The 26,830-nt window shown below is 46.8% G+C and overlaps 1 long non-coding RNA gene across 1 annotated transcript in view; it reads right to left on the bottom strand.

Moving 5' to 3' along the window:
- The window catches only part of LOC144614827 (uncharacterized), a 170,587-nt gene extending 147,181 nt beyond the window's left edge, over positions 1 to 23,406 (bottom strand). The window contains exon 1 of the long non-coding RNA XR_013553052.2: positions 23,215 to 23,406. This is a non-coding gene — a long non-coding RNA (uncharacterized LOC144614827). The remainder of the gene's footprint in view (positions 1 to 23,214) is intronic.
- Between the last annotated feature and the right edge of the window lie 3,424 nt (positions 23,407 to 26,830).

The raw sequence follows: 26,830 nt of genomic DNA, 5'->3' as shown, positions 1-26,830 counted from the left end.
CAGCTCTTCTTTTCACAACGATCCAACAGATTTCTTGTATATTCAGAAATCGTACCGACTATACACAAGGTTTTCATAGGAGTGTTTAGTTTCCCAGTTTTCCCATCCAAGTACTAACGAGGCCCGACCCTGCTTAGCTTCCGAGATCGGACGAGATCGGGCGTGTTCAGGGTGGTATGGCTGTAGACTAGTTTCCCAATTCTAAAGTAATAAATGCCCATTCTGGAAAAAGAAAATATCAAAATATATAAGGAAGAATATAGGAGAGATTGTAAAAATCCAACTAACTGGAAAGCACGTTTCCTCTCATTGTTTTTTACTTCACAGAGATATTTTATATAAAAAAGTCACATGTTGCTTTTTCGCTTAATACAGTAGAAGCTTTCTCTATACTACTGGGGACTCTTCATAAGGGTGATACTTAAATTAAAGGCTTCAAAATACACCATCATATAGATGCTCACTATTTTCTTCAGTCATTAATTAGTTTAGCATTCAGTCATTAATTAGTTAGCATTTGGATTGCCACCTCATTTTATTCAGTGCAAAAAAAAAAAAAAAAGAAGAAAGAAAGAAAGAAATCTGTAAGAAAACGTGGCTTCTCATGTTTAAAATAATCCATTTTGGCTCATCCTCACATGAAACAGATTTAATATGAATACCAATTTCAGTTAAATGCAAAAAAGTGGCATCCATGGGTCCCACGATGTGTAGGTCCTCTCTGCATGTGTACAAAAAATGGTCCAATGATTTTTTTTCTGGGTGATGAATGTGAACCTAGAGTTAATCTTTCTCCTTCAGTGCATTAACCCCAAATCTCTCTTCTAATAACTCTATTTCCTTTCCCTTAAAAAAACTCATTCTAATTACTTTTTTTTTTTATGTTTATTTTTTAGAGAGAGAGAGACAGAGGGTGAGCAGGGGAGGGACAGAGAGAGAGGGAGACACAGAATCCAAAGCAGATTCCAGGCTCTGAGCTGTCAGCACAGAGCCGGATGCGGGGCTCACGCTCACGAACGGTGAGATCATGACCTGAGCAGAAGTTGGACGCCTAACCGACGGAGCCACCAGGCGCCCCTATTCTAATCGCCTTCAATCATTTTTTGCCTTAACATTCACCCGGCTTTGGTGATTTACAGGTATCCTCCCAAGGAGAAAGAACGTCTATCTTTCTTACACTCAAGCATCCGGATCAATGTGCCTGTTGCCGTAAGATACTATCTTAAGGCTTTTCTGATGTGTTCTCCTGGACCGGATCCTCAGGAAAGGTGCACAGTGGGGCTTGGGTATGGGGCAGATAGTGATGATCGAGGACGAAAAATCTGTTGACAGCTTACAAACACTTCTTCAACCAAAGTGATTTTTGAAAATACGTCCTCTGAGTAGAACCTAGTTTCAAAAAGGATCTATAGGGTATCTTCTCTACAGACCACTGCTTCTGTGTTAGAGTTTACTTTTGCCCTGCTCAGCCCTGACCCCTCTGGACCTCCAAAGTCATAGTGCCGGTCTGCAGGTCGGCCCTGTTGTGGCGTCACGGAGCTAGAGGAGACGTGGAGAGGATCAAGTACTAAACAGAGTCCGGAAAATTTTAGGGGACCTGTCCGACAACATGAAGCTAGCCAGTCCAAGCTAGCCGATTTGAAATTAGTATACTTTTTCATACCATCCTGCAACAGAAAGATAGATAATTAAAAGCTGGCTGCAAATATATTTCCCCTGGGAAGGTAAATCACTCAGTGGGAAAATGTGGGATGACCGTAGGCTTTAATTTTAAATTTTGTTGAAAGTACACATGCAAAAGATGTGTCAGACAGGGGGAGTTAGAGCAAAGTCCGACCTGTGATTCTCCTGTCCCACCCCGGCCGTGGTGATGGGACACAGTGAGGGATCTTGAACCCTGCCTCACCACCTCGATCACTGTGAATATGTTAATAATCTTGTCCTGCCCAGCAATCCTCTGGGGCTGCATACTTGCAAGGGTCACACGTTAAGGCCATTGAAATGGTCCGTGTCAGGCCATCGAAAATGTATACGTATCTTCTCTCACCCCAGGACATACCTTCCGATATATTTTCATAATCACCGGGATTCTTTAAGTGATTCTTCCCAGAACAAATGAGATCTTCCCCAAGGTGACGCGGTCTCTAATTATTTACACAAATAGCTGGAACTTTTAAAGTGGCAGCTTGTCTTATCAAGGAAATAACAGAGAAAAACAAAAGAGACCAGAGTAAGTTTCGCTTTGGGGGGCACCCAACAACCCAAGCCAGTACATGTTTAAAAACAAGATACCTCTGTGTCTGCCAGCGTGATTAAGTATCAAGTACCTAATCCAGTTCACCATTAAGTGTCTGTGGACAGAAAGAAAGAAATATGGAAAAAGGAGGTAAGGAGGAGAAAAGGGACGGGAGAAAGGAGACAGAATGTGATCTACAAACCAAGATGGGGAAAAGAACCAATATAACTGAAAGCCAACCATGTGTTGAACATTTGACTTGCGGTTTTCTTTTGTCCTAACAAATAAAATAGGAATTTTATCTGTACTTAGCTATTGGAGGAAATGAAGCTCAGAGCTCATATGTAGTTAAGGGACTGTGGAGAGAGATTCAAACTGCTACCCCTGCACAGTTCTTCCTACCTTCACTACCGTATTTAGCTTGGATTCCTCGAACAGCCCAGCCCCTAAGACACCTCCTTGCTGCCCACTCCTGTACCATGCAATAGTCACCACCCAACACCAGAAACCTTCTACAATGCAGAGCAGATGGTGTCACTGTCCCCTGACGGAACCATCCTGTGGCTTCCCTCTGCACTTAGAATAAAAGGCCAATGTCTTTTCCGGGTCTGCAACGACCTACCTGTTACCTGTATCTCTGACCCCTAATTCTCCCTCCCACTCACCACCCTGCAGCCACACACCTCCCTCCCGTTCCAAGAATACAAAGCCTGAATCCAGGTTTGGGTCTCTCAACTTGCTATCCGCCTGCCTGCAAATGCTCTTTCCCCTGGATCAGAGAACGGCAAATCATGGTCTGCGGGCCAAATTCAGGTCCTCGCCCCTGCCTGTTCTTATAAATAAAGTTTTATTGGAACACAACCACACCCATTTCTTTTTCCTACTCCTGCTTTCAGACTACAATGGGTGAGTTGCAGAGTTAAGACAGAGAGTATACAGGTTGCAAAGCCTCGAATATTTACTCTCTGATCTTCTTCGGGGGAAAAAAAAAAAAGTGCCAATCGCCGCCCTGTATCATGGCCTGGTTGGTTCTATGCGGTCACTCAGAAGAGGTTTCCACCCCAAATGTCATTTCCAAGGAGCGGACTTTCCCGACCACCCCGTCAGTATAAGGCAGCTCCTTGCCACAAACCCTATCATCTGTATTCCTGTCCTTAGAACACTCATTTTATTCATTTATGCCTTGTTTCTTACCTAACTCCCCTCCTTAGAATATGCATTCCAGCAGAGCTGTGACATTCCAAGTCTTGTTTACAACATTTGCTAGTTATCGGCATAGAATAATCTCTGATGAGTATTTTTAATAAATGAATACATGATGGTCCCCTTGGTTTTTATTATTGCAACTCAATATTTTCCACTGTCTTAGATGTTCTCACAAGAAAAGAACGCTCGGGCCGTAGGAAAGAACAATGTGTAATTAAGCAAACTTTGCTCAATTCCGCAGATCTATTTCAGACACAGTAGAGACAGACATCACACCGCCCTCAGGAAAACCATAAAGACTACGAAACACGGAGTACACTCTAACTTCATTGTCAGTGCAGTATCACAGACCTATCTGCAATAACGAGGCAGACGCATCTGGAAGGTTTCCGCGGGGAGAGGAGTTTGCTCTGGGAGAGTCCTAGAAAACACTTCGAAGTAAGCAGTTTGCCGATTGAGCTCAGCGACTTTGTCTGTCTCCCCTCCTTCCCGTGATGCAATCACTGCCCAATGTCTTTGTTTAGAAGGTCGTTAAGGACAAGGTATTTCAAAGCTTCAGGAAGCCAAGTTACTAAATTTACCTCCAAGGTGTCTCTGAACGTGTCATATACTATCACACAATTCTTGCTTGGGATAGGAATGGCTCTAACTGGGACGTCTGCGATCAATTTACAAATGTGTCAAGTGAGGGTATAGGATTAATGATCTCTGAAGCCCCTTTAGTTAGAAGAACCTGTGCTTCCAGGATGCCCACCAGAGACCTCGGGGCACTGCAGAACACAGACACCGAGGACACATCGATGGGAATTACAGTGCTGTGTGGTTTGTGGGGAGCCCCTTAATCACTCACGGCCTCAGCTGCCGGGGACAATACGGAAACAATAACGCCTGCCTCTTGTGTGGTCGTGACAATCAGAACATACTAAGGGCATACAGAGCATACATTAGCGCTTGCTAATTAATGGAAACTAATATTGTTTTTTAAAGGTTTATCTCTGAGAGAGGGAGCGTGAGCAGGGGAAAGACGGAGGGGGACAGAGGATCCGAAAGGGGCTCTGCACTGACAGCAGAGAGCCCCGTGTGGGGCTCGGACTCAGAAACCACGAGATCACGACCTGAGCCAAAGTCGGACACGCAACCAACTGAGCCACCCAGGTGGCCGTCATTATTATTTTTCTAATGGGCTCCAGCCTCAATAAAGCTGGGGAGAGTTGGTCATGAGCCAATAAGGACTCGATCACAGACCAGAGTTGGGCGGGGGGGCGGCTCATAGACCACCACTCCACAAGGAATCTATTTTTGATCCGAAATCAAGAAAACTGTTCTCAGAGAAAGATTATTAAGGATCCCAGGGACAATTTCAGTTCAAAAGACAAGCTGGCCTTTGTCCTTGAGCTGATGGACGGCTGCTGATAACGTCAACCGATTGGCCCTGGTCTCGCCGAAACAACGATCTACAAAGAAAGGTTCGAGCTGCAGGCAGCCTTTCTCAGCCCAGATGTGGTTAGAGAGAGGCTATCTTACACTAAGGAGACTTGGGACTTGGTAAAGCTCCTTATTCTATTTACCAAATTTCTCAACATTGAAACCCTTTACTTTTAAAACTCACCCAATTTATTCTGTGTAATGAAATGAAGAAAATCATATTCCCCAAAATTCCTCTTAGGGAGACGCTGTATTTATTCAAAAGAAATTACTTTCTTTGGAGCATGAGACCCTAAGGAAATGCTCAGGTAACACAGTACAGCAATTAAATGGTTCCACCTAATAATGGTTCCTTGTTAGAGAGATTCTAACAAGGGAGAGGCCTGGAGAGGGAGAAAGGGCAGGAGGTGGGAAGATGGGGAGGAGAGGGCAAAGGGGCGGGAGGGAGAGGGAGCCCTCACGGGCTGAGTGGCAGAGAAGGGAGTCAGGAAAAGATTAAAAATGTCTAAGGGGAGGAGGTACGTTGTTTGCTTTGAGTGTGCATTCCAAGCCCTCCCTCTGTTTTCCCTAAGAGATTCGCAAGAATGCCGTTTTTATTGCCCCCTATGTTTTCCTGCATTGTTTTGTAGAGCTGAAGAACTGCTGAGTTCTGTGTTCAAGTTCGTACAGGGAGAACACAATGTTCCAGGGAATCGTAACTTGGAGAGCAGTGGGAATAGGAAAGAAAGAGCTAATATCGGAGTCAGACACAGTCCTGTTTCTTTATGGTTTCTCATAATATTTTTAATGAAGTTTAAAAAAAAATCCGTACTGTTGTATGGCAAATTAAGACCAGAGAGACAGAACTCAAGTGTGGTAGGACGACCCTCCCCCAAGGGGGGCAGGGAGGAGACACACTCGGAAGGCCAAGCTCAAGGAGCACGTCTCAGTCCTTCCCACAGAACACCCCTGGAAGGGAACTGCCTAGCTTGCTCCGTGGAGAATTTTAGGTTCTTTACAAGACAGAGCCGTCCACAGGAAACAGAACGCGAGCCACATATGTAGTTTTAATTGTTCTAATAGCCAAATTAAAAATTGTAAAAATAAAGGCTTAATTTAATGATGTCTCTTTATTTCACCCAACCTCTCTATACTGTCATGTCACCGTGTAATCAGCACAAAAAGTTGACGTATTCTACATTTTTTACGCTCAGCTGTTGACATCTCCTGTGTATTTTATACTCACAACACCACTCAATCTGGACTGGCCACATTCTGAGTGCTCAACAGCCACACGTGGCTGGGGGCCACTTGTCCTGGACAGTACTGATTTCAGGTGTGAGTCCCATGCGGTTACGATCACGGGCAAGTAGATGTAATTCCCAACTGGATCCACGGATAAACTGACAGTTAATCCACATGTGGATTGGACAGTACTGGGTTCTGGAAATTTGTTCTTCTTAAATTATGAATATGTGGCTTAAGCAAACAGACCCAACGATTATTGAGCATTAGTGCACGCACCTGTTGAAACGGGCCCTTCCCTTATGTCTAATCCTCTCAAAGAAAACATCTAAGGATCGTTCTGGAGACGGACATGGCCGACCTGTGCCCAACATCTAGTTCATCCCTTTGCCTTCCTGAAGGACAGGGTAGAAAGCTACTGCATTTCCTCGACTCTGAGACTTTCTCAGTATGATTTGTATTCAGCCCATCGGATCCACATGTATAAGATCCAGGGCCCGGAAGTGAGGCAGAGACAGCACGTTGGCCATTTTCACCCTTTCTTCTGGCACAGGCACAGATTTCTCAGCAGAATTAGAGAGGTGCCATTATCCAGTCTCCACTCTCGGACCTCGGGAAGCAGGTTCCTGGGCACCCGTGCTGCTGGGCCACACCTGAGCAGATACCATGTGGCTCTGGAGGCACTGGCAAGGGGGGCAGCACCTAATTCCGTGGACTTCTGAATGTTGTAGATTCCCACTGATGCTATAGGTTCGGGAGCCATCTGTCCCAATGATGAAAGGAAATAGGAGTTTCCTTGATGGCTCAATTCTGCAGCGTGAACGCACAGGTTATTCTCTAATGTCACGCTAGATTCCGTTCTTTTCTCCCAATGATCCCATAAGCCATTCCCACAGAACACCACGCTGACCCATCATGTCAGTGGTATCACACTGATCGGACGGGGCGAATTCAAGATGGCTAGCGTACCGCACGGCTTGGTACGACACATGCTCTTCCGAGAGTGAGAAGTCCTGAACGCTGAGAAATCTGCAACACCAGTTTTAGAGGTCCAGTGGTCAGAGGTATGCTAGGACATCGCCTCCAAAGTAAACAACAAAGTGCTGTATCTTTTATCCCTTACCACAAACTAGGAAGCGTTGGCATCTGATACATCCCTTTGGGTTCTGGAGGCGATATACACCTTCCCCCAGCAAAATGCTCTGGCCCTTAATATTACACGAGAAGCTTCCAACTCTGAGCAGGGCTTCGAGTAGGAAAGGGCACTGCAGCGGATCCTGGTTGGGCACGATCAGCCCCGCCACTTGTGCCATACAATTTGGCAGACCTCGTTGTATTGGGCGGGTCAGGGGAAGAAAAAATGCAGTGCATAGTTTATAGCGAACTCCAGGGGGAGGATCACAACACAGATCTCAGGTTCTGGAGCGAGGTGAGACCATCTAGAGCAGAGAATTATATACATTTGTGGAAAATCAGCTCCGGGGGCTGCTGAGCTCTAGCTGAGAGTAAGTCTTTGGCGGTAAGACACCAAGTGACCATGTCCCCTAGAAATTTCTCTCACATGTTGTCCTTCATCCCGTTTGACCCTCAAAGTCACAAAGTCAATTAGGCCCAGTAATAATCCATTATGAGATCCAATCAGTCTGGGACGGAGTGGGGGCACAAGGCACAAGCAAGCTGCCAAAGCATGTCACCTAGACCCCAATGTCACCAGGGTTGCTCAGCACCTGACTCTCTCAACTCACCGAAGTGGTCCTGCAGGGCAGGGTTGGCGGGGCAGGGGCAGGGGGTTCTGTATAGCCAACTAAGAGGGAGAAAAAGCCCAAGCTTCAAGCTTGGTTTATGGATGGTTTGGCTCAGTACATGGGTGCAGGTCAAAAATCCATGGTGACTGCATTAGAGCACCAGTCAGGGGTGGCTCTCAAAGACAGTGAAGAAGGAAAACTTTCCCAGCTGGCAGAGCTTGGAATGGGGTATCTGGTCGGTGACCATGCTAAATGCAAAACGTCTCAACGTTAGAACATATATGGCCTCGCAAGCATAGCCAATAGCTCGGCGGTTGGTCAGGTGCCTGAAAGGAAAAGATTGGAGAGAAAAGCCGGGGGTAGAGCCGCATAGACGGATGGGACGCTTGGGAGCAGGCACTAAGTGTAAAGATCTTTGCATCACCCGTTTAGGCCCACCCCGAGCCATCAACCACCAAACAAGCAAGGAGACGAAAAGACTGGGTCAGTTGATATTGGCCTAACTTCGTCAGTGGCTACTCCCAAGTCCTGGCTTGAGGGCCACACCTACACCCACCGCTGTGGCTGAGGGAGACGTCCCACGTGAGCCCTACAATTGCACTGCCAGTGACTGAGCCTTCTTATCATCACTGCCCCCTCTGATCACCCAACTGCCAAATGGGGACCTGTAGCAAGCCCCCAGTATGGCACCATTTCTCAAAGAGGCACACCAGCTATCTCGTATCAAGCGGATTATACTAGGCTCCTTCCCTCCTGGAGGGCCCGGAGTCAGCCTCGCAAGAACAGAAGCTTCCTCTGGGTAAGGGTTTGCTTGTCCTGCCTGCAGACCCTCAACGTGAGCCAGTGACAGGGGTGGGCGAGCGGTGGTTTCACAAGTACTAGAAACCCGTACTAGAAACTTCACCAGTACTAGAAACTAGAGCGGGTTGGCTTGGAACCATTAAACATCCAACTACTGGACCTTCCTCACGGTGAGGGTGGTACAGCTGTGGGCCCATGACCGTGGCATCACATACTGTACGATTCAGAAGCAGACTAGTGACAGAGACTAGGGCCTGCCAAAGGTGTGGCTGAAGTACCAGCTCAGAAATAATACTCTGCAAGGATACAGTACTTTCCTCTAGAACACAGCACGCACAGCAAATCACACTTCTCTATGGCACTGTGTCCCCAGGAGGAAGGACACAAGATCCAAGAGCAAGGAGCAAAAGCAGAAGAAAGCCTCCCTACGGTCATTCCCGGAGACATCTGGAAGAATGTGTGTTTACCATCTGTTTTATTCCGGGCTGTGCAGGGTCGGAGGTCCCGGGCCTCGAGAAGGGCACGTTCTGCAGAGACACAGCAAGCGTGCCACTGAATCACAACCCGCGACTGTCCCCTGGGGCCACTCGAGGCCTCACCCTGGTAGGGCAAAGGAACCCTGATCAGCAGGAAGAGGTGGGAATGTTTTTTACGCAGCGCGGCCAGGGTGGAGTATGTGTGGGACTGTGACCCACTTGGACAGCTCCGGGTACGCCCCTGCCTGGCTGTGATCACGAGCGGACTCGGACGGCAGCCCAAACTGTGAAGGATGGGATCACCAGGGGTTCTCTGGGACGCCTGAGGTGTGGCGGTTTGGGAACACCGCAAGTCAACGGAGACCTTTAGAGCTGACAGCTGAGGAGAGGGAGAACTTAGAAGTGATAGCAGAGGAAAGAAATTATTAGTATCAGTTGTGACCCCGAGAGTAACTGTGACGACGAAGGCTGTAATTTCCCCACCACCCTCCACCTCGTAGGTTTCCCTTCAGTAAGAGGCGCAAAAGGAGCCTCAACGTGCTATCTCCAAAACGTAGGCAGAGAATGCTGGGTACAAGCTAAGGGGTGGACCGGGGCAGACACGGAGACACAGCGCTCCGATTCCCCTTCCAGGAAAGGGTTCGTTACCCATGTGTAAGAGCCACCTGGGCTTTGATGTCAAGGTCACACTCCTGTGGGGTCCCCAGGCTAACAGCTAGCACAGCGGCAGGGCCATTCCCACGAAGGGATCCCTTTAACAAGCAGTATTTCCTCCTGTGTTGCCTGTTGGGCTGGCGGAGATCTTGTCAAATACATACCGTGGTCTGACGACCGCCCTCCCCTGTCCTTACTCTCCCCCATTTTCCACACGTGTTTCTCGATGGTAAATCTTTTGCCCCCCCCCCCCCCCCCCGCCGCCCCCCATCTCCAACTCAGGTTCTTTCCTGGAGGACCCAGGTAAGACCAAGGGTTACTTTTTTCAGGAGATTCACTTCTTGGTAGCGAGAAGCATAATAAAAAATACGTTAACCGTGACCTCCAAAGAAATAATATACGGCAAGGGTATAGTGAGTAACCGAGGCATTATTAAGGGGCTGGGCCATTCTCTGAGAAGACGCACGTGAGTAGAGACCTGAATAGAGCACAGATCCGTGCAACGGGAGTGCGAAGATGGAGTGGTTTTCCCTTCCTCCCACGTTCACCAGGGTGCATTTTCCAAGTCAACCTTGGCCCTGTTCACTGTGTTCTTAGCTCATGACCCGGTGTCTTGTACATCGTCGCAGAATCAATCATCTAATCCTTCTGGTATACCAATCCTTTTGGTATAATCATACCAAAAACAGCAAGGCATTTTGACCTGGATTCCTCCAAATCTCTTTATTTCCCTTTCTTTGCCCATGACCCTCTCTCTGGGGAAGGCTGTGTTCTCATGGCCAATACGAATCTCTCCATTTGTAACTGAATACAAGCAATGTAATGGTGTTCTCAACTGCCAAGAAAAAATTATGCATTTCTGCCTCCAGGGAACACTGCCATTTTCACAGAGTACGAATCAGAAACTGCTGATGCTTCATAAAGTAAGACTAATGAATCTCCGTGCCACACTGAAAAAGGACGTGTTCAGTAAAGTGTTTGTTAATTCATCACCTCGTGAGCACCTGCTCGCGTGCCTGGTTTCGGCAGCGATGGTAGAAAGATAGCCAGCACCCCAAATCTTCGACCAGCTGTCTCCTGTTAATAGGGCATTCTAAGAATTCTTAATGGAGCCCATTCTTGTAGATTCCTGATAGGCCATATTTTGCATGGGTGACACTAGGAAAATGCATACTTGTCCCCAAACAGAGCGCGGTGCCCTAGTTTGGATGACTTAGGCCAGCTCACATGCGCTGCCCACAACGTCCCTCAGCCAGTCTAACTTGAAGGCCAGACTTAAAGCCTTAAGATGACCTCTTTCTTGGCTTTCTCTACCAGGTCTGTTCCAGGAATTGGAGCCAATGATCTTTTTTAATAAAATAGTACAATGAGGGAAAGCTAGATCGTAAGTGTAGGAACCTGGCTTTGTAAGGCCCAGAGTACAGCGCCCCAAGGAGCTTACTCCAGGCTTCCCTCTGTGCCCATGTCAGTACTGGTGGCTGTTCCTGGGGCAGGGGGGCTCCAAAGCCAGGAGGAGTAGACATCACTGCTACTCCAGCCCGGTTGGAAATAAGAGAAGCAACAATAATCCCAACTGACGGCTTCTTGGCAAAACATACCCAACCTCTTTGAGCCACCTGCTGAAGGACAAACCTGCTTCCTCCCAACACCGACACTGAATTGTGGGTTCCCAAGAAACTGAAAAACTTTTGCTTTATTCTAGGGCTGATAGTTATTTCTGTCGTCGAGTGCTCACCCTGCTTTACAGGACCTGTCCAAAATAACCACATGCTAAGTAGCTGAGAAACGGATCCCCAAAGAGCTCAATGTTTTCTGTGTACGAGGACGCGAGCCCAGTTCGCACTCTCGCCACTGCCTTCTGGAAAACGCTGAAGAGATGCCTCCGTGTAAGACATCGCCCACTTAGACCTGGTAGCTCCACTCTCTTCCCCCCTCCTGCAACTTCATTCCAATTTCTGAAATCGGGGTTTGCTGCCATCGTGGAAACAGTGAAAGCTTGGGAGCCACGGCAAGGACCTCATGGAAAATCTTTACCCAAACCTCACAACTGGATGCAATCCTCGTCTTTTTCTCATCGAAGGCAAAAATGCTTTTCTCATCGAAAATGCTTTTCTCATCGAAGGCTGGAGGTCAACAGCCCCCGGGCTCCGTTCTGGTCACCCAGCCTTGCACACCTGTTCGGTGCACAGTAGACGCGCTCACCGCTCATGAGCCTGCAATGGACTTGCGTCGTTGAGGTCCGGGCTACTCAGGGCGAATAGTTCAAAATGCTATTTTGATTTTTGATTTATTTGGGAAAGGATGGAGTGTTTTCTTTCTTCTGCTATAGCTCTACCGGGGAAGAAATAAGACATCTTCCTTCCTCACGGACAGCAACATACCTACTCTCTGCTACTCCCCGCGCCCCCGTCACTCCAAAAAAGTAGCTCTGTGAAGCAGGAGAGAGGTGAACACTGCCTTCTGCATAATTCTCTGAACTAGAAATCTTTGTGTTTCAAACATGGAGCCCACCAGGGCCACGGGGATGCGGGACGGTTGGTCCATGAGCGGTAATGAGGGAGACGGTGGCTTTCAGGGGAGAAGTGGGGGGCACAGCTCCAAGGGGGCTCAACTCCACAAACCCCGAGAGGCAAAGGCAGGCTGAAAGGGCTGGTGGCATGGAAATCTGCACGCTCCTCATACACAGTACCCCAGAAATAAGCCTCAGAGGGGGAAACAGTTGTGTGAATACCCCTGGAGACTAAACTCTTTTGAAAAGAACCAGTTTCATATTTTGAAATTAGAATACCTAAGGGCATCCTTTCTTTGTTTCTTGCTGGAAGGACAAAAAGCAGGGCAGGGGACATGAAGGGTTTCCTTCCCCGCTGCCTTCCCTTTTGTTGAGAGTAATGCATTAGATTAACATACGGGCGATGTGCTCACTTGCGATTTTAATGAAAAATTTGGTTTTCGAGACGTAACGTATATTTGTATACAGAAAATGAATGGAGGTCTTACATGCTCCCCAGTTGACGATTCCATCTCAAGAGGAACTTAACTCAGGTAAGTTAGGTATTTAATGAAAGAATATTCTACGGGAGATTTGTGGACAAATAGCCCCCGAAGAACCTGTGACTATCTCAGAAATGTTAACAGAACTTTCTGTTAAGACACAGGACCTCTATACATTTATTTTATTTTTTAATGTTTATTTTTGAGAGAGACAGAGTAGGAGCAGGGGAGGGGCAGAGACAGAGAGAGAGAGAGAGGGAGACACAGAATCCAAAGCAGGCTCCAGGCTCCAAGCTGTCAGCACAGAGCCTGACACGGGGCTTGAACTCACAAATGGTGAGATCATGACCTGAGCCGAAGTCGGACGCTCAACCGACTGAGCCACCTGGACACCCTATTTGCTTTTATTTTTTAAAGTTTGTTAATTGAGAGAGAGAGCAAGCACACGTGAGTCAGGAAGGGGCAGACAGAAGGAGAAAGAGAGAGAATTCCAAGCAGGCTCTGCGTTGTCAGCACAGAGCCCGACACAGGGCTTGAACCCACAAACCATGAGATCACGACCTGAGTCGAAATCAAGAGTTGGATGCTGAATTGACTGAGCCAAGCGTGTGCCCCTCTCTATATACTTAAGGTCCCGGCTCTTTCAGCGCTCTGTGCTCACAAAGTCACTGGACCATAAAAGAAGTTGTACAGCCTCGTCTCGTTGACCTAAGAAATGATCAGCTCTGTATGTCGAAAATACAAACAACCTAACACAACTTGGATCTTTCTTACTGGGGGCTTTTCGTCAACACATTTAAAAAAAATGTGATCACGGGTAAGTAAAAGACTTTAAGATAATTTCTACCTACAACCCTAACCAATAGGGGTCCCCAAGACCAAGCTGGCACTAAAGGGGAGCAGCGTCAGACGTACTCGCAGATGTAGACACGAAACCTCTTTGTCACTGTCCAAAGTTCGGCCCGTCCACGGCTCTCTGAACTGCCTCAGAAACAGTCCCAGTCTAGTCCAGTGGGGAGAAGGGACTCAACAGTGCCACTTCGCATGGGATCTGATGACTGGGAACTTGTGCCAAGCTTCATTTAAAAAAGGAAATGTGCCATTCATTGTCCCTAGAGATTTGTGAATTGATTCAAATCTATCACTTTGCATGCTGACAATCTATGCCTCAGACACTCCTGTGTTTATGACTCAAACAGGATCATTTGAGCAAAGTTAAACAACGTTGACTAGAGACTCTTTTTAAAAATATTTTTGGGGGGGGGAGGGAGAGAGAGAATGAGCGTGGGAGAGTCAGAGAGAGAGAGAGAGGAGGACAGAGGATCTGAAGCGGGCTCCATGATGACAGCCGTGAGCCTGGTGCAGGGTTTGGACTCAGGAACCACGAGATCATGACCTGAGCCGAAGTCGGACGCTCAACCGACCCAGGTGCCCCAAGACTTTTTTTTTTTAATTTTTAATGTTTATTTATATTTGAGAGAGAGAGAGAGAGTGTGTGTGTGTGTGTGTGTGTGTGTGTGTGTGTGTGTGAGCGAGCAGCGGAGTGGTAGAGAAGAGAGGGAGACACAGAATCCGAAGCAGGCTCGAGGCTCTGAGCATCAGCACAGAGCCCGACGCGGGGCTCGAACTCACAAACCTCGAGATCATGACCTGAGCTGAAGTCGGACGCTCAACTGACTGAGCCACGCAGGCACCCCCCCAACCCCCAGACTCATTTTTGATCTTTTGTTACGATTATACTTAATAGAAAAAAATTAAGCTCCACATGACCTGTCCACCGCTTAAGAAAACGTAACCTACTACTAGTCTGTAAGTTCTCTTTCCTTTTGTGTCTTCGGTCTTTCTAGGAGCGCAGGTGGAATCCGTACTTTCCCAGCCACCAAACTTTGCAAAGAAACTCCCCAGGTACTCAAACCAATTGTAATAGGCTGAGTCTTCACCTCTGTGGCCTCTAGACACTCCCTCCTCCCCAGCGTCCACCAGAACCGTTTGTGGTCTGTGTTATGGTGACAGGACTGGTCACTCTCTGATCACCAGCTAAGTCCCACTGGGCTTTGAGCTGAAGTCAAAGTTCCCGTCCTGATTCTCTTCTGGTTGCTGAAAACACAAGCCTGTGCGCTCCGCATGGTGCTGTTTCCTATTTGTTCCCTGCTGCTCTCCCCACCGCCCTGGCGAGCCTCGCCCTTTACGGTAGGAACCGGCCCTCAAGGCATCCAGGGGCCCGACCCCCAACCCAAGCCCCCCCGCAACCATTGTGGTCAGGTTTACAAATGCATCTACTGCGTCAAAGAACAGTTGTCTTGCACGCAATAAACCCCTGAGACGTTTCTGCTGCCCAGTCTTTTAAGAAATATGTGTGGTGGGGCGCCTGGGTGGTGAAGCATCCCACTCCGGCTCAGGTTACGATCTCATGGTTTGCGAGTTCAAGCCTCGCCTCGGGCTCGCTGCTGTCGGTGCAGACCCGCCTCAGATCCTCTGTCCCCGTCTCTCTCTGCCTCTGCCCAGCTTGTGCGCTCGAAAATAAACAAATATTAAAAAAAAAAAAAAAAAGCTTTGGGGCGCCTGGGTGGCGCAGTCGGTTAAGCGTCCGACTTCGGCCAGGTCACGATCTCGCGGTCCGTGAGTTCGAGCTCCGCGTCAGGCTCTGGGTTGATGGCTCGGAGCCTGGAGCCTGTTTCCGATTCTGTGTCTCCCTCTCTCTCTGCCCCTCCCCCGTTCATGCTCTGTCTCTCTCTGTCCCAAAAATTAAAAAAAAAAAAAAAAAAAAAATTGGAAAAAAAAAAAAAAGCTTTAAATAAAAAAATTGGTATGGAGCACCGATTGATCTGCTGGTAAAATAAATTTACTGTGCATATTCTGTTAGGGAAAATGAACAAAATGCACAAAGTCCCTGCTGTTTTTCTGGCAGGTGGTAACAAATGATTAACAAATAAATACAGAACGCATTAGATGGTAACAAATGCTAAGGAAAAGGCAATCAAGGGGGCTAGGAAGTGCTAAGGTGGGTGCAGGGTCCTATTTTATAAGGCATCGCTCAGAAAGGTTATTACTAACAGACATTTACCACAGAAACATGAAGGAATGAGGAAGCCAAGCAGGCAACTTTCTGGGGAAAGAGAGTTCTAGAAGGAAGAGAATCCTTTCACAGACATTGCGGTGGAACTGTGCTGGGCATGTCAGAGGAAGAGCACAGTGGATGAAATGTAGTTATGCAAGGAGTAGAGGAGCAAAGGCACTGGGGCAGCAGTCCCTGGACGTGGCCACACCTCGGAATTGCCGGGGGGCTTTAGAAACCAGCACGTTGGTGTCTGGGTCCACCCCTTGGGACTGTGGCTTAATCGGTCTGGGGGCATGGCCTGACATCAGGATTCTTTAAAAACCTGCCCAAGAGATTCTAACGTGCAGCAGAGTCTGGACTATGAAAATACGGTGACGTTGCCTAGCAACCCTTCAGCCCACATCGACAGAGATGACTCAGAGAGGTTGTGTTTTTCTCCAGCCAGTTCTGCTGCCTGGATTAGATACAAAGAGCTGGAAAGCGGATTTAACATTGCACCCGTAAGTGCAATGAAGAAAGAAACAAGAGGGCTGACACTACGCAAGAGAGTGGCTGGAGAGGGGGACCACGGAATCTTGGCAGGTCAGCAGTCAGGACCAGAGAGGGATGGCCAGGGTTGTGATCAACGAACCTGCCTGTCTGCTCCGAATTACAAAGTGCGGGTTTTTCCTCACACCACCAAGCAGTTGTCTGACACCGGCTGGCTATCCCCCAACCCGGTCCTGACACTATCTGCCCAGAGACGGCGTCAGATCCCACAGGTTGGCGGCTCAGTCCCACACGACTGCTACCCCCCACTTAAGATGCCAGTCACAAGTCCAGCCTCTGACCAAACTGGCTAAAGTAAGAGGTTCCCACCAGCCCTTTCTCAGGTCTAATTTGCCAGGGCCGATCGCAGAACTCAAGAAAACAGTTTACTTACTAGCTAACGGACGGAAGAGACGCACGGGGCAAGGTGTGAGGGGAAGGGCACTGAGCCTCTATGTTCCTTGCCCTCTCCGGGTACACCACTCTCCCTAGACCTCCATGTACTCCCGGACCTGGAAGTTCTCAGAACGCTGTCCATTTGGGTTTTTGTGGTAGCTTCATTACGTAGGCATGATTGATTAAACTGTCGGCCATTGGTAACTGATTCAACGTCCAGTCCCCTTCCGCTCCCCAGAGGTCAGGGCTGAGGTTGAAAGCTCCAACCCTATAATCACACGGTTGGCTTTGTGGGCAGCCAGCCCCCATCTTTAGGTGGTTTCCAAAAGTCACCTCATTCGCAAAAGACATCTTGATGGGTCTGATTACAGGAAATTCCTGTGACTTGGGGAGCTCTGGGCCAGAAACAAGACAAAGACCACAAACACATATTTCTTGTAACCACAAACAGAACCCAAGTCCTACTTGGGCTGAAGATTTGTTCCCTGAAGTACTAGAAAGAGAGGTGGAGAGGGAGGCGGTGCTGCATGCAGACATCACAGAGGAGATGTAGTTCTTAATAACGGAAAGATCTAGCATGTGACCACAGAAGTAGACGACTGAGGTATAGTGGAAAGAGAAAAAAAACAACAAACAACTTTGGAAGCTAAGACAAAAACCGAGGGGCCAGAGTTTTGGATGGCTAGTCTGTTTGTTGTTATCATAATCACCATGAATTATAGCAGTAGAGAGAGAAATCTAGGAGGTAAAAACATTCAAGGAATGGAAAAGAGTAAGCAGGGATGTCTACGAAGTATTACCACAAAGAGGGGCCAGGGCAGTAGAGTCTGATAGCAGAAGCTTCAAATCTGCAAGGTGTTTAAGGAAGGAGGGAAAACAGACTGGAAGCAGCCATGGGGGAGGAAAGAGCTAGCACATCTCCCGGCCCAAACATACAAAGGAAGCAAGAGAGGAAATGCCTGCCGTAGAATAAGGCCACAGAAGCTGCACCCATCCAGGAGCCAGGTCTCCATGTGAGCACAAGGTAAAGGACACATTCAAGGGAAGACACTGAAGATACTGGGGATGTTGCCAGGGACGGGCCAGGGTTCTGCCATGGGACTTGACGGGGTGGGAGTGTAAGTTAGGTTAGGAAAGGAGACCTGAGTCATGAGCGAGGACCTGGTGTACGTGGCACATTCTGGCACTCGTAGAGCCCTTCAAACAGCGGCTGGTATATAGTAATTTCCGTGTAAATGTCAGCTATTGTTAATAGTATGGTCACTGATGCACAGAGGGATGTAGATCATGATGGTATTAGTCCCAACAGACCTTTAGGAGGACTGTATTGGTGAATCTATGGTTCAGGGGGGGTGGGTAAGGATAGGAATTGGGATAGGAAGTTGTGGCCCTGTAGAAACAGAAGCAAGTACATAAAAGGGAATGGAGAATGCTGGATCACCAAAATCCTTTAAAATTAAAGAGAAGCTACTAAGGAAAAAAAAAATCCATAAACCTCTGGAGAGAAAGAATGCCTAAGAGGCATTCCCGAAATTTTCTAGAAATATCTGAAACTAGACAACAGTGCTGCAGTGAGCACTGGGTGGTGATGAACTTTGACTCACTGACCCTTCAAAAGGTGCAGTGAATTCCCCTCCTCTGGAAGGTGGCCTGTACTTAGGGACTTGCTTCTAATGGAGAAGAATGTACAAGACTAATGGCACATAACTTGTGAGGTGTGGTCCCAGAAGACGCTATGGCCTTCTCCTTCCCCCTCTTCTCGGATCACTAGCTCTGGGTGAAACCAGCGGCCACGTCCTGACACTAAGCAGCCGTATGTAGAAGCATAGGAGAAACTGAGGCCCTTCTCCAAGCGCCAGCTCTAACCCAGCAGCCATGTGAGTCAGCCAACATTGGAACAGAGCTCCAGTGCTGACCAAGTCTTCAGTGCACCCAGACCAACACCCTGACCTCATGAGAGACTGAGACAGAACCACCCAGCGAAGCCACCCCCAGTGTCCTGAGCCACAGAAACCACACGAGATAATGTGTGCTGTTTCAAGCTGATAAAAGTTTGGGGGCCATGCATGGTTAGATGGCTAGTGTGCCATGTCTGAGTTTTGATGTTAGACGAGGCTTACAAATTGTTTAAGTTTTCCAGATCCCCATACTCTCTTTTGGGGGCATGACACATTACCCCCCACACCCTTCTTACACCGGATGCATACCAATCTAAAAACAGAACAGGTGGCTCAGCCAGTTAAGTGTCCAACTCTTGATTTCAGCTCAGGTCATGATCTCACGATCCATGGGTTCAAGCCCCGCATCAGGCTCTGCGCCGACAGCGGGGAGCCTGCTTGGGATACTCTCTGTCTCCCTCTCTTTCTCTGCCCCTCCCCTGCTTGCTCTCTCTCAAAAGAAATAAAAATAAATACACAAAAAAATAATTTTAAAAACAGAATGGAGATGGGGTGGGAGGAGAGATCTTTCCCTTTGCTCACTCACTAAGCTTTGATTAACCAGACACCTCACGCTGGTAAGCTGTGCACCAAGCTCTGATAGCAAGAGGGTTTTTGTTTTAAATAACATCCCTCAAAGCACAGAAAACAAATGGATTTCTAGGATAGCGATGCTCAGGAGTTACACTAAGAGGCAGTCACCGTGAACGGGATGGTAGAACAGGTCTGTTGGACCCTGAGGCCATATCGTCCAGGGCTTCTCTTCTGTGGTCTTTGTTTTATTCTACTACAATTTGTTGGCTTTTCCTTTCAAGCCACAAAAGTAGTACCTACTTCTTGCAACAATAGGACTGTCAGTATAACAAGAAAAAGCCAACGATCTTCCTCTTTTCCCCCATTCCCAAAACAATCAATGTTAATGTCTTGTTCTGTATCCTCTTACCCCCCACTCTACATTTACGAACAGATATAAAGACACGTGTTTTCCTTTATTTTTTCCTGAGACCACACGCATTACCCAATATGCATTTTCTCAATTTAAATACACGTGTTGGGGCACCTCAGTTAAGTGTCTGACTCTTGATTTCGGCTCAAGTCATGATCTCATAGTTTGTGAGTTTGAGCCCCACCTCGGACTCTATGCTGACAGTGTGGAGCCTGCTTGGGATTCTCTCTCTCCCTCTCTCTTTGTCCCTTCTGCATGAACCCCCTAAGTAAGCTTAAAAAAAAAAAAGAAAATATGTGTCATTTCATACAAACAGATCAAGCTCGCTGTTTTGCATAGCAGCATCATAATCCATAGCATGATGAACTATAATTTACCCAACCATTCCACTGATTAAAAATATTAATGATTAAAATGCAGTAGAAACATGTTTTCACATATATTTTTAACCCACCGAGACCTATGTGTTTAGACCTTATTCCTCAGTGACTTATGAGCCAAATGGGTACATTTTTTTAAGTTTCATAATAGTGTTCCAGCTAATCGTTAAAATGTCTTGTAGCCTTTCACAGTTGTGCCAACAGAATATAATTAGCCATTTTTCCGTCTTGACAGGAGCTACAAAGTTCTGCAGGCTTGGAGTGAAAACGGTCCCCCGATACCCTCGCCTTGCCTGTCCTCGCTAGTCACACTAAGTGTCTATTCCTGGGTTTTGGGGACACTGGTCTTTCTTTTTGTCTTCACAAGCTTTTCTGAGGGAGAGAAAATGGGTGTTCTGTTTTTGCGCTTTTTCTGTTTTAAATTAATAGGCTTTAGTTTTTAGAGCAGTTTTAGGTTTACAGCAAAGTCGAGCCGGCAGTAGGAAAAGTCCCCACGTCCCCTCCCCCATCCGCATCTGTTCTCGCCCATGAACCAACAATGATATATCATTATCCGCCAAAGGCAATGGTTTTAGAGTTTTGTACACAAAATGCTGACAAACTTATAACGTGATCCACCGTTACACAGAATCATACAAAATCGTTTCCCTGCCCTAAATAAAATCACCTGTGCCCCACCTACTACTATCTGCCTCATAACCCCTGAGGTTGGGGGACGGATGTTATACTTAAGTCCTCTAACACAATTTTCATTCATTCATTCATTCATTTATTTATTTTTAACATGAAATTTATTGTCAAACTGGTTTCCATGCAACACCCAGTGCTCATCCCAACAGGCACCCTCCTCAATGCCCATCCCCCACTTTCCCCGCCCTCCCACCCCCCATCAACCCTCAGTTTATTCTCAGTTTTTAAGAGTCTCTTATGGTTTGGCTCCCTCCCTCTCTGACTTTTTTTTTTCCTTCCCCTCCCCCCATGGTCTTCTGTTAAGCTTCTCAGGATCCGCATGAGAGTGAAAACACAGGGTATCTGTCTTTCTCCGTAGGACTTGTTTCGCTTAGCGTAACACTCTCCAGTTCCATCCACGTTGCTACCAAGGGCCAGATTTCATTCTTTCTCATTGCCAAGTAGTACCCCATTGCTCTAGCACAGTTTTTAAAGAAAGGGTCTTTCTGAAACAGGTACATGTGGAAGTCCAACCCGCTGGATTGGGAAACACAGCCAGGACAGAGGTCCGTGTGCCTGAGTCCTCCTGGGTCACCCGGCATGTGGTGCTGGTGACAGAAGCAAAGCCAAACAGGGCGGTAGCCAAGTTCTGAGGGGGGCCGGAGCTGTCTGCAGGCCCATAATTGGGACCACAGTCACGGTCAGCCCTGTGAGGAAGAACCTACCTTCTCAAAATGGTTCTCCTTGGCCTTGGGCTACACTGGGGTCTCACAGTGTCCTCCCTGGATCCCAGAGCTCCCACAAAGGTGCTTTTGGGGGAGGTTGGATGCCAAATTGTTGATGTCGAGTAGGGGGCTCTTATTCAGTCATCTTGCATATGTCACCCTCTCCAACCAATTTTATTTTAAGTTTATTTCTAGAAGGAGGGGGGAAGCAAGGGGAGAGAGAGCGAGAGAACAAACATGAGCAGGAAGAGGGGCAGAGAAAGGAGAGGGAGGATCCCAAGCAGGCTCCGCGCTGTCAGCACAGAACCCGATGCAGGGCTCGAACTCACAAACTGCAAGACGATGACCTGAGCTGAAACCAAGAGTCGGAGGCTCCGCTGAGTGCGCCACCCAGGCACCCCCTCCCCAACAAATTTTATACAAGTGTGACCGGATACCAAAATCTGAGAGGGACAGCAGCAATATTTAAAACCGGTAATCTCAAAATCATGTTGGATTTATTCCAGGAATGCAAGATGGGGTTGACACATCAAAATCAATTCATTTCACAATTGTAGAAAGGAGAAGGAAAACTATCACCTCCGTGGACTCAGACAAAGCCATTCATGAAATTTAGCACCCAATCCTGATGAAATTTAGCAACCTGGAATCACGTGAGAATACTGAAAACCTACTGTAGAGCACAGATTATGTGACATAATTCTGTGATTCACAGATTATGTGACATATTATGTGACATCATTCTGGCTGTTCCAAATATATGCTGGTTTACGCCTCAATTCTCTTTTGCTTGGGCCAATAAAGATCTGATTAAGGAAGAGCTTAATAACTATACATGAAAGCCCTCTGTTTAGAAAAAAAAAGCATTTCATAATCTCAACAAGGCATTTAGGAAATTAACAGTTCAATGGGCAACTGAAAACACAAGCAATGCAAAAGTCATAGTAGAAATATAAGGACGAGATCCTAGCAACAATGCCATTCAAATGCCACTCATAGCTGTTTCCCAGTTTGTGCGTGGGGCTCGGTGACACAAAATACGTGACCCTGAGTTCAAAGATAGACTCTTTTCTACTGCCCTCAAATATCAGGACTGGAAAAGTAGCGCTCACATGCAACAGACACAGAATCTCAGAGAGTCAAATCTAATCACTTCCACCCAGAACAGCCGTTCTAGAACCCATTCTCATAGGAATCCTACTCCTGTCCCAGGACAGTCTTGGGATGAGCCCTTCCTAAGTGTCTCTTCCACAGACCCTTCCTCACCAAGGCCCTCCCACCAACCCAGAGCCCACCGATGCCCCAGGAGGGCCCTCAACGCCAGCACTTGGGAGCACTGAGTGGTTGAGTCTCTGCTGACTTTGGAGGCCATACTGTAGCCCCATTCTATAAATTGTATGCTCCAATCACAGGCCTAGCGAGAACCAATTCACTGTCCTCGCTCTAAGTACTAGAGAAAAGGGGGCTGCCATTAAGGGAGGAGTCCATGAAGGCACCACAGCAAAGAATACAATCCTGCAGAAGCTTCTCCATGGTTCTCTATACAACCAAGCTCACGTGGCAAGCAGTAGATTCTCTAGAAGGCAAAAACCTCTCCTCATGGTTGTCCATGAAAAAGCAGAAAAATATTTACCCAAGAACTTATCAGGCAGGAAAAGGCCAGACGGAACTTTTTTTTTTTTTTTCAGGCAATCACCTTTCCCTCCTTTTACTGAGTGTCCTCCTGGCCACCCCACTGCCTCTCCTGACTCAGCAAAGCCTATGGCCAACAGCAGCGTGCACACACACAGCACAACACAAAGTGTGAAGTTTCTCACCAGCCCGTAGGAGCTTCGGTCCCAGCGCTCAGGCCTTCCAGGGTTTACATACACAGAATGGGAGGGAGAGGGGCTGCAGAATTACCAATCAGTGAATGGCTTTTCATTTCTGCACACGGGTGCCAAAAGTCTGAACCTCAGAGAGGGAGGAGAGGAATGACCCTTGGCCGAGAAATCAATGGTAGTTAATAATTAAAGACCAGTTACCACATGCATTCCAACCTCTGTGGCCCAGATCTCAGTAACGAGAGGACTCAGAATCAACTGAAAGCATTTAAGTCCAGGAATTGCCACAATAGAGGAGGGATGGATACAGCTAACTGCTCAGTGTCCCAGGAGCCCGAGCCTGGAGGTCCTTGTTTGACTGTCAAAGGAAAGCTCTGTCCAACCTTCTATGGTCACTGCCAGGTTCTCTTTAGCCATGGGAAATTCTTCCTGAACTCTGGTCTGTGGACCAGACTTCTAGAGCATGGATGTTTACTTCTCTTATCCTGCTTGGAACATTCCCCAGGACAATGTCCTCCTCCTTCCTCCCTCCCTTCCCTCCTCCCTCCCTCCCTCCCTCCTTTCCTTTCTTCCTTCCTGCCTTTCTCTCTCCCTCCCTCCCTGCCTTCCTCCTTCCCGCCTGCCTTCCTTCCTGGTGCTGAGTACCCACTGCATATCTAAGCATTGCTAGGGAGAGGTAGATACAAAGAAACATACAATTCCAGAAGCTTACAGTTCCCCTGTCACCCTAAGTTAAAAAGGTCCCTTTTAAAGCTCCTGTCATGCCCTTCATTGCCCTCAGTCCCATCTCGTTAGTCTTTACACACATGCAAGAACCTCTCCCTCTTTTTCTAAGAGTTAAGACATTGGATTCAGGGCCTTTTTGCTCTTTGCCAAGCTCACTGGGCATCACAGGCTGTGAATTCTGCTTTACCCACAGATAAACTGCAGTGCTGAGGACTTGGGATACCCTGGACACTCAGAGTAGAAATGGCTAATGTCCAGGGGCACCTGGGTGGCTCAGGCAGTTGAGTGTCTCACTTCGGCTCAGGTCATGATCTCATGGTTCATGGGTTCGAGCCCCGTGTTGGGCTCTGTGCTGATAGCTCAGAGCCTGGAGCCTGCTTCGGATTCTGTGCCTCCCTCTCTCTCTGCTCCTCCCCCATTCATGCTCTGTCTCTCTCTCTCTCTCTCTCTCTCTCTCTCTCAAAAATAAGTAAACATTAACAAAATTTTAAAAAGAAAAAAGAAAAAAAAATAGAAATGGCTAACATCTCTTGTTCCCAGGTCACTGGTCCCAGGGAGAGACTGGGACAGCTCTGTCCTTGGTGTGTGGGATGTCATACTTTGGTTCATTTCTTGCTTGCATACCAGCCCCCACAGCACCATCCATAGAGGGGTCTCCCAGTCTCTCCTGTTCAAGCTCCCAACCTCACTCAGCACCCTCACACTCAGATTGTATCAAGCTACTTTACAGGCAAGATTTAATGGGTCTTTCCACTAAGGAACACCAACCCCCATACTTTACGCCCTCCCTCTCTGGCCTCGTCTTCTTTGGAGAAAACGTATCCCTACTGCTGCTCCAAACCCAGACCTAAGAACAGACAGCCCTACAAATAATTTCTGCTTCACAATGTATAGTTTGAGGAAGACGTGGAAACTGCTGATGGTCCACAAATGAGACTGTGGAGTCAGCATGTCAGAGAAAAAATGCACTCGAGTTGCTAGTTCTGCAAGTAGTATTCCCTATCACCTTAAACTTTAAAGAAATTTCAGTTCAAGCTTAAAGTTTTGCTAGTCATAAGCCAATAAAGACTTATGGGCACCTAGTACAAATATGCATACGGTAGACACTCCATAAATTTCTGGGCAAACCCATTTCCCAAGTGCAGCCGCATTCTGCTTCTTTTCTAATAAAAACTTTGACGTTTAAAAATTAAACCGAGAGTCACGACTGTAATCATAGGACTTCGTTTGCCATGGTTCTTAGAGACCGTCGCTTCTCCCTCTTTCTACCACATCAGAGTTCCATCCACTAGTGCCACGACAATCTAATTTTGGTGAAGACTTGGAAGATAATGGCAGTGGATTCCTAAGAAATGTTAAAACTCAAAATTCAACAGTAACAGAAACAATTCAATTGAAAATAGGCAAAGAAAAAAAAAAAACACATCCACATCATGGACTACTACTCAGCAATACAAAAGAAGCAGCTACTGATGCACAGAACAACTTGGTTGGGGCTACTTACTTTGGGTTTAATGGTCCTTTAGCTTTTAAGAGGGATAGATCAGACTTTAGGCCATTCTTCTAACCTTATATGAAAATTTAATGCTATGATTTCTCCCAAAAGATGGCTTTAGCTGCATCGCACACAAACGTTATGGGGTTTGCTCTCATTTGCATTCAATTCAAAATGTGTCTCAATTTTTCTTGTGATTTCTCTATCAACTTATCGATTATTTAGGAGTGTGGTGCTTAACTTCCAAATATTCAGGTATTTTCCACAAATATTTGTTAGAAATTTCTGATTTAATTTCATTACGGTATTAGAGGATACTCTGTGTCATTTTAATCCTTTTAAAATGTAGTCATACTTGTTCTAAATCCGAACAAATGATCCGTCCTGGTGAACGTCCTATGAACACCCAAAAAGAATGTGTATTGTTTTACAACAAATGCTCAATGAAGAGAAATTGGGTCAAATTAGTTGAAATCGTAGGTCTTTATTCTTCAGTACATTTTTCTTTTTCATCTACATTCTTCTAGATCTTTCCTTCTAAGTGTGTACTGACATCATGTCTGTTACATCAATTATTGAGACTCCAACCAAGCAGATTCATCGATTTTTTTCTTTCAGTTCTGTCAGTTTGTTTCGTTTTGAACACCGATATTTAATGCATAGACATTTAAGACTTAGGTCTTCTTGAGAAATTGACCCTTTTATCATTTTGAATGGTCCCCGTTTATTGATGGTAATATTCCTTATCCTGATAGCATTTTTCCTCTGAGGCCCATCATGCCTAGTGTTTGTATGGCGTGTCTTCTCCCTTAGTTGACTTTTAACATGGCTATTATATTTAATATGCATTGGATGTAAACACGAAACAGGTCCTGCTTTTTTACCCATGTTGACAATGTGGTTTTATTTTTTTAACTTAAATTTTAGGTAGTTAATATACATTGCAATATCAGTTTCAGGAGAATTCAGTGATTCGTCACTTACATACAACACCCAGGACTCACCACAACACACGCCCTCCTTAGGACCCGTCACCCATGTAGCCTGTCTCCTACCCACCTCCCTCCATCAACCCTCAGTTTGTTCTCTATCATTAAGAGTCTCTTGTGGCTTCTCTCTCTTATTTCCCCCCATCCCCTACGTTCATCTGTTTTGGTTCTTAAATTCCACATATGAGTGAAATCATATGGTATTTGTCTTTCTCTGATGAACTTACTTCTCTTAGCATAATACACGCTAGCTCTACCCACATCATTGCAAATGGCAAGATTTCATTCTTTTGGATGGCTGAGTAATATTCCATTACACACACACACACACACACACACACACACACACACACTTCCCAATTTCAATAACTTACTATAAAACTAGAATAACCAAGACTGT

This window comes from Panthera onca, chromosome F1 (assembly GCF_046562875.1).
Source record: "Panthera onca isolate mPanOnc1 chromosome F1, mPanOnc1 haplotype 2, whole genome shotgun sequence".
NCBI classification, from domain to species: domain Eukaryota; kingdom Metazoa; phylum Chordata; class Mammalia; order Carnivora; family Felidae; genus Panthera; species Panthera onca.
The sequence above is the reverse complement of the archived record's forward strand: the minus strand, read 5'-3'. Positions and strand labels throughout refer to the sequence as shown.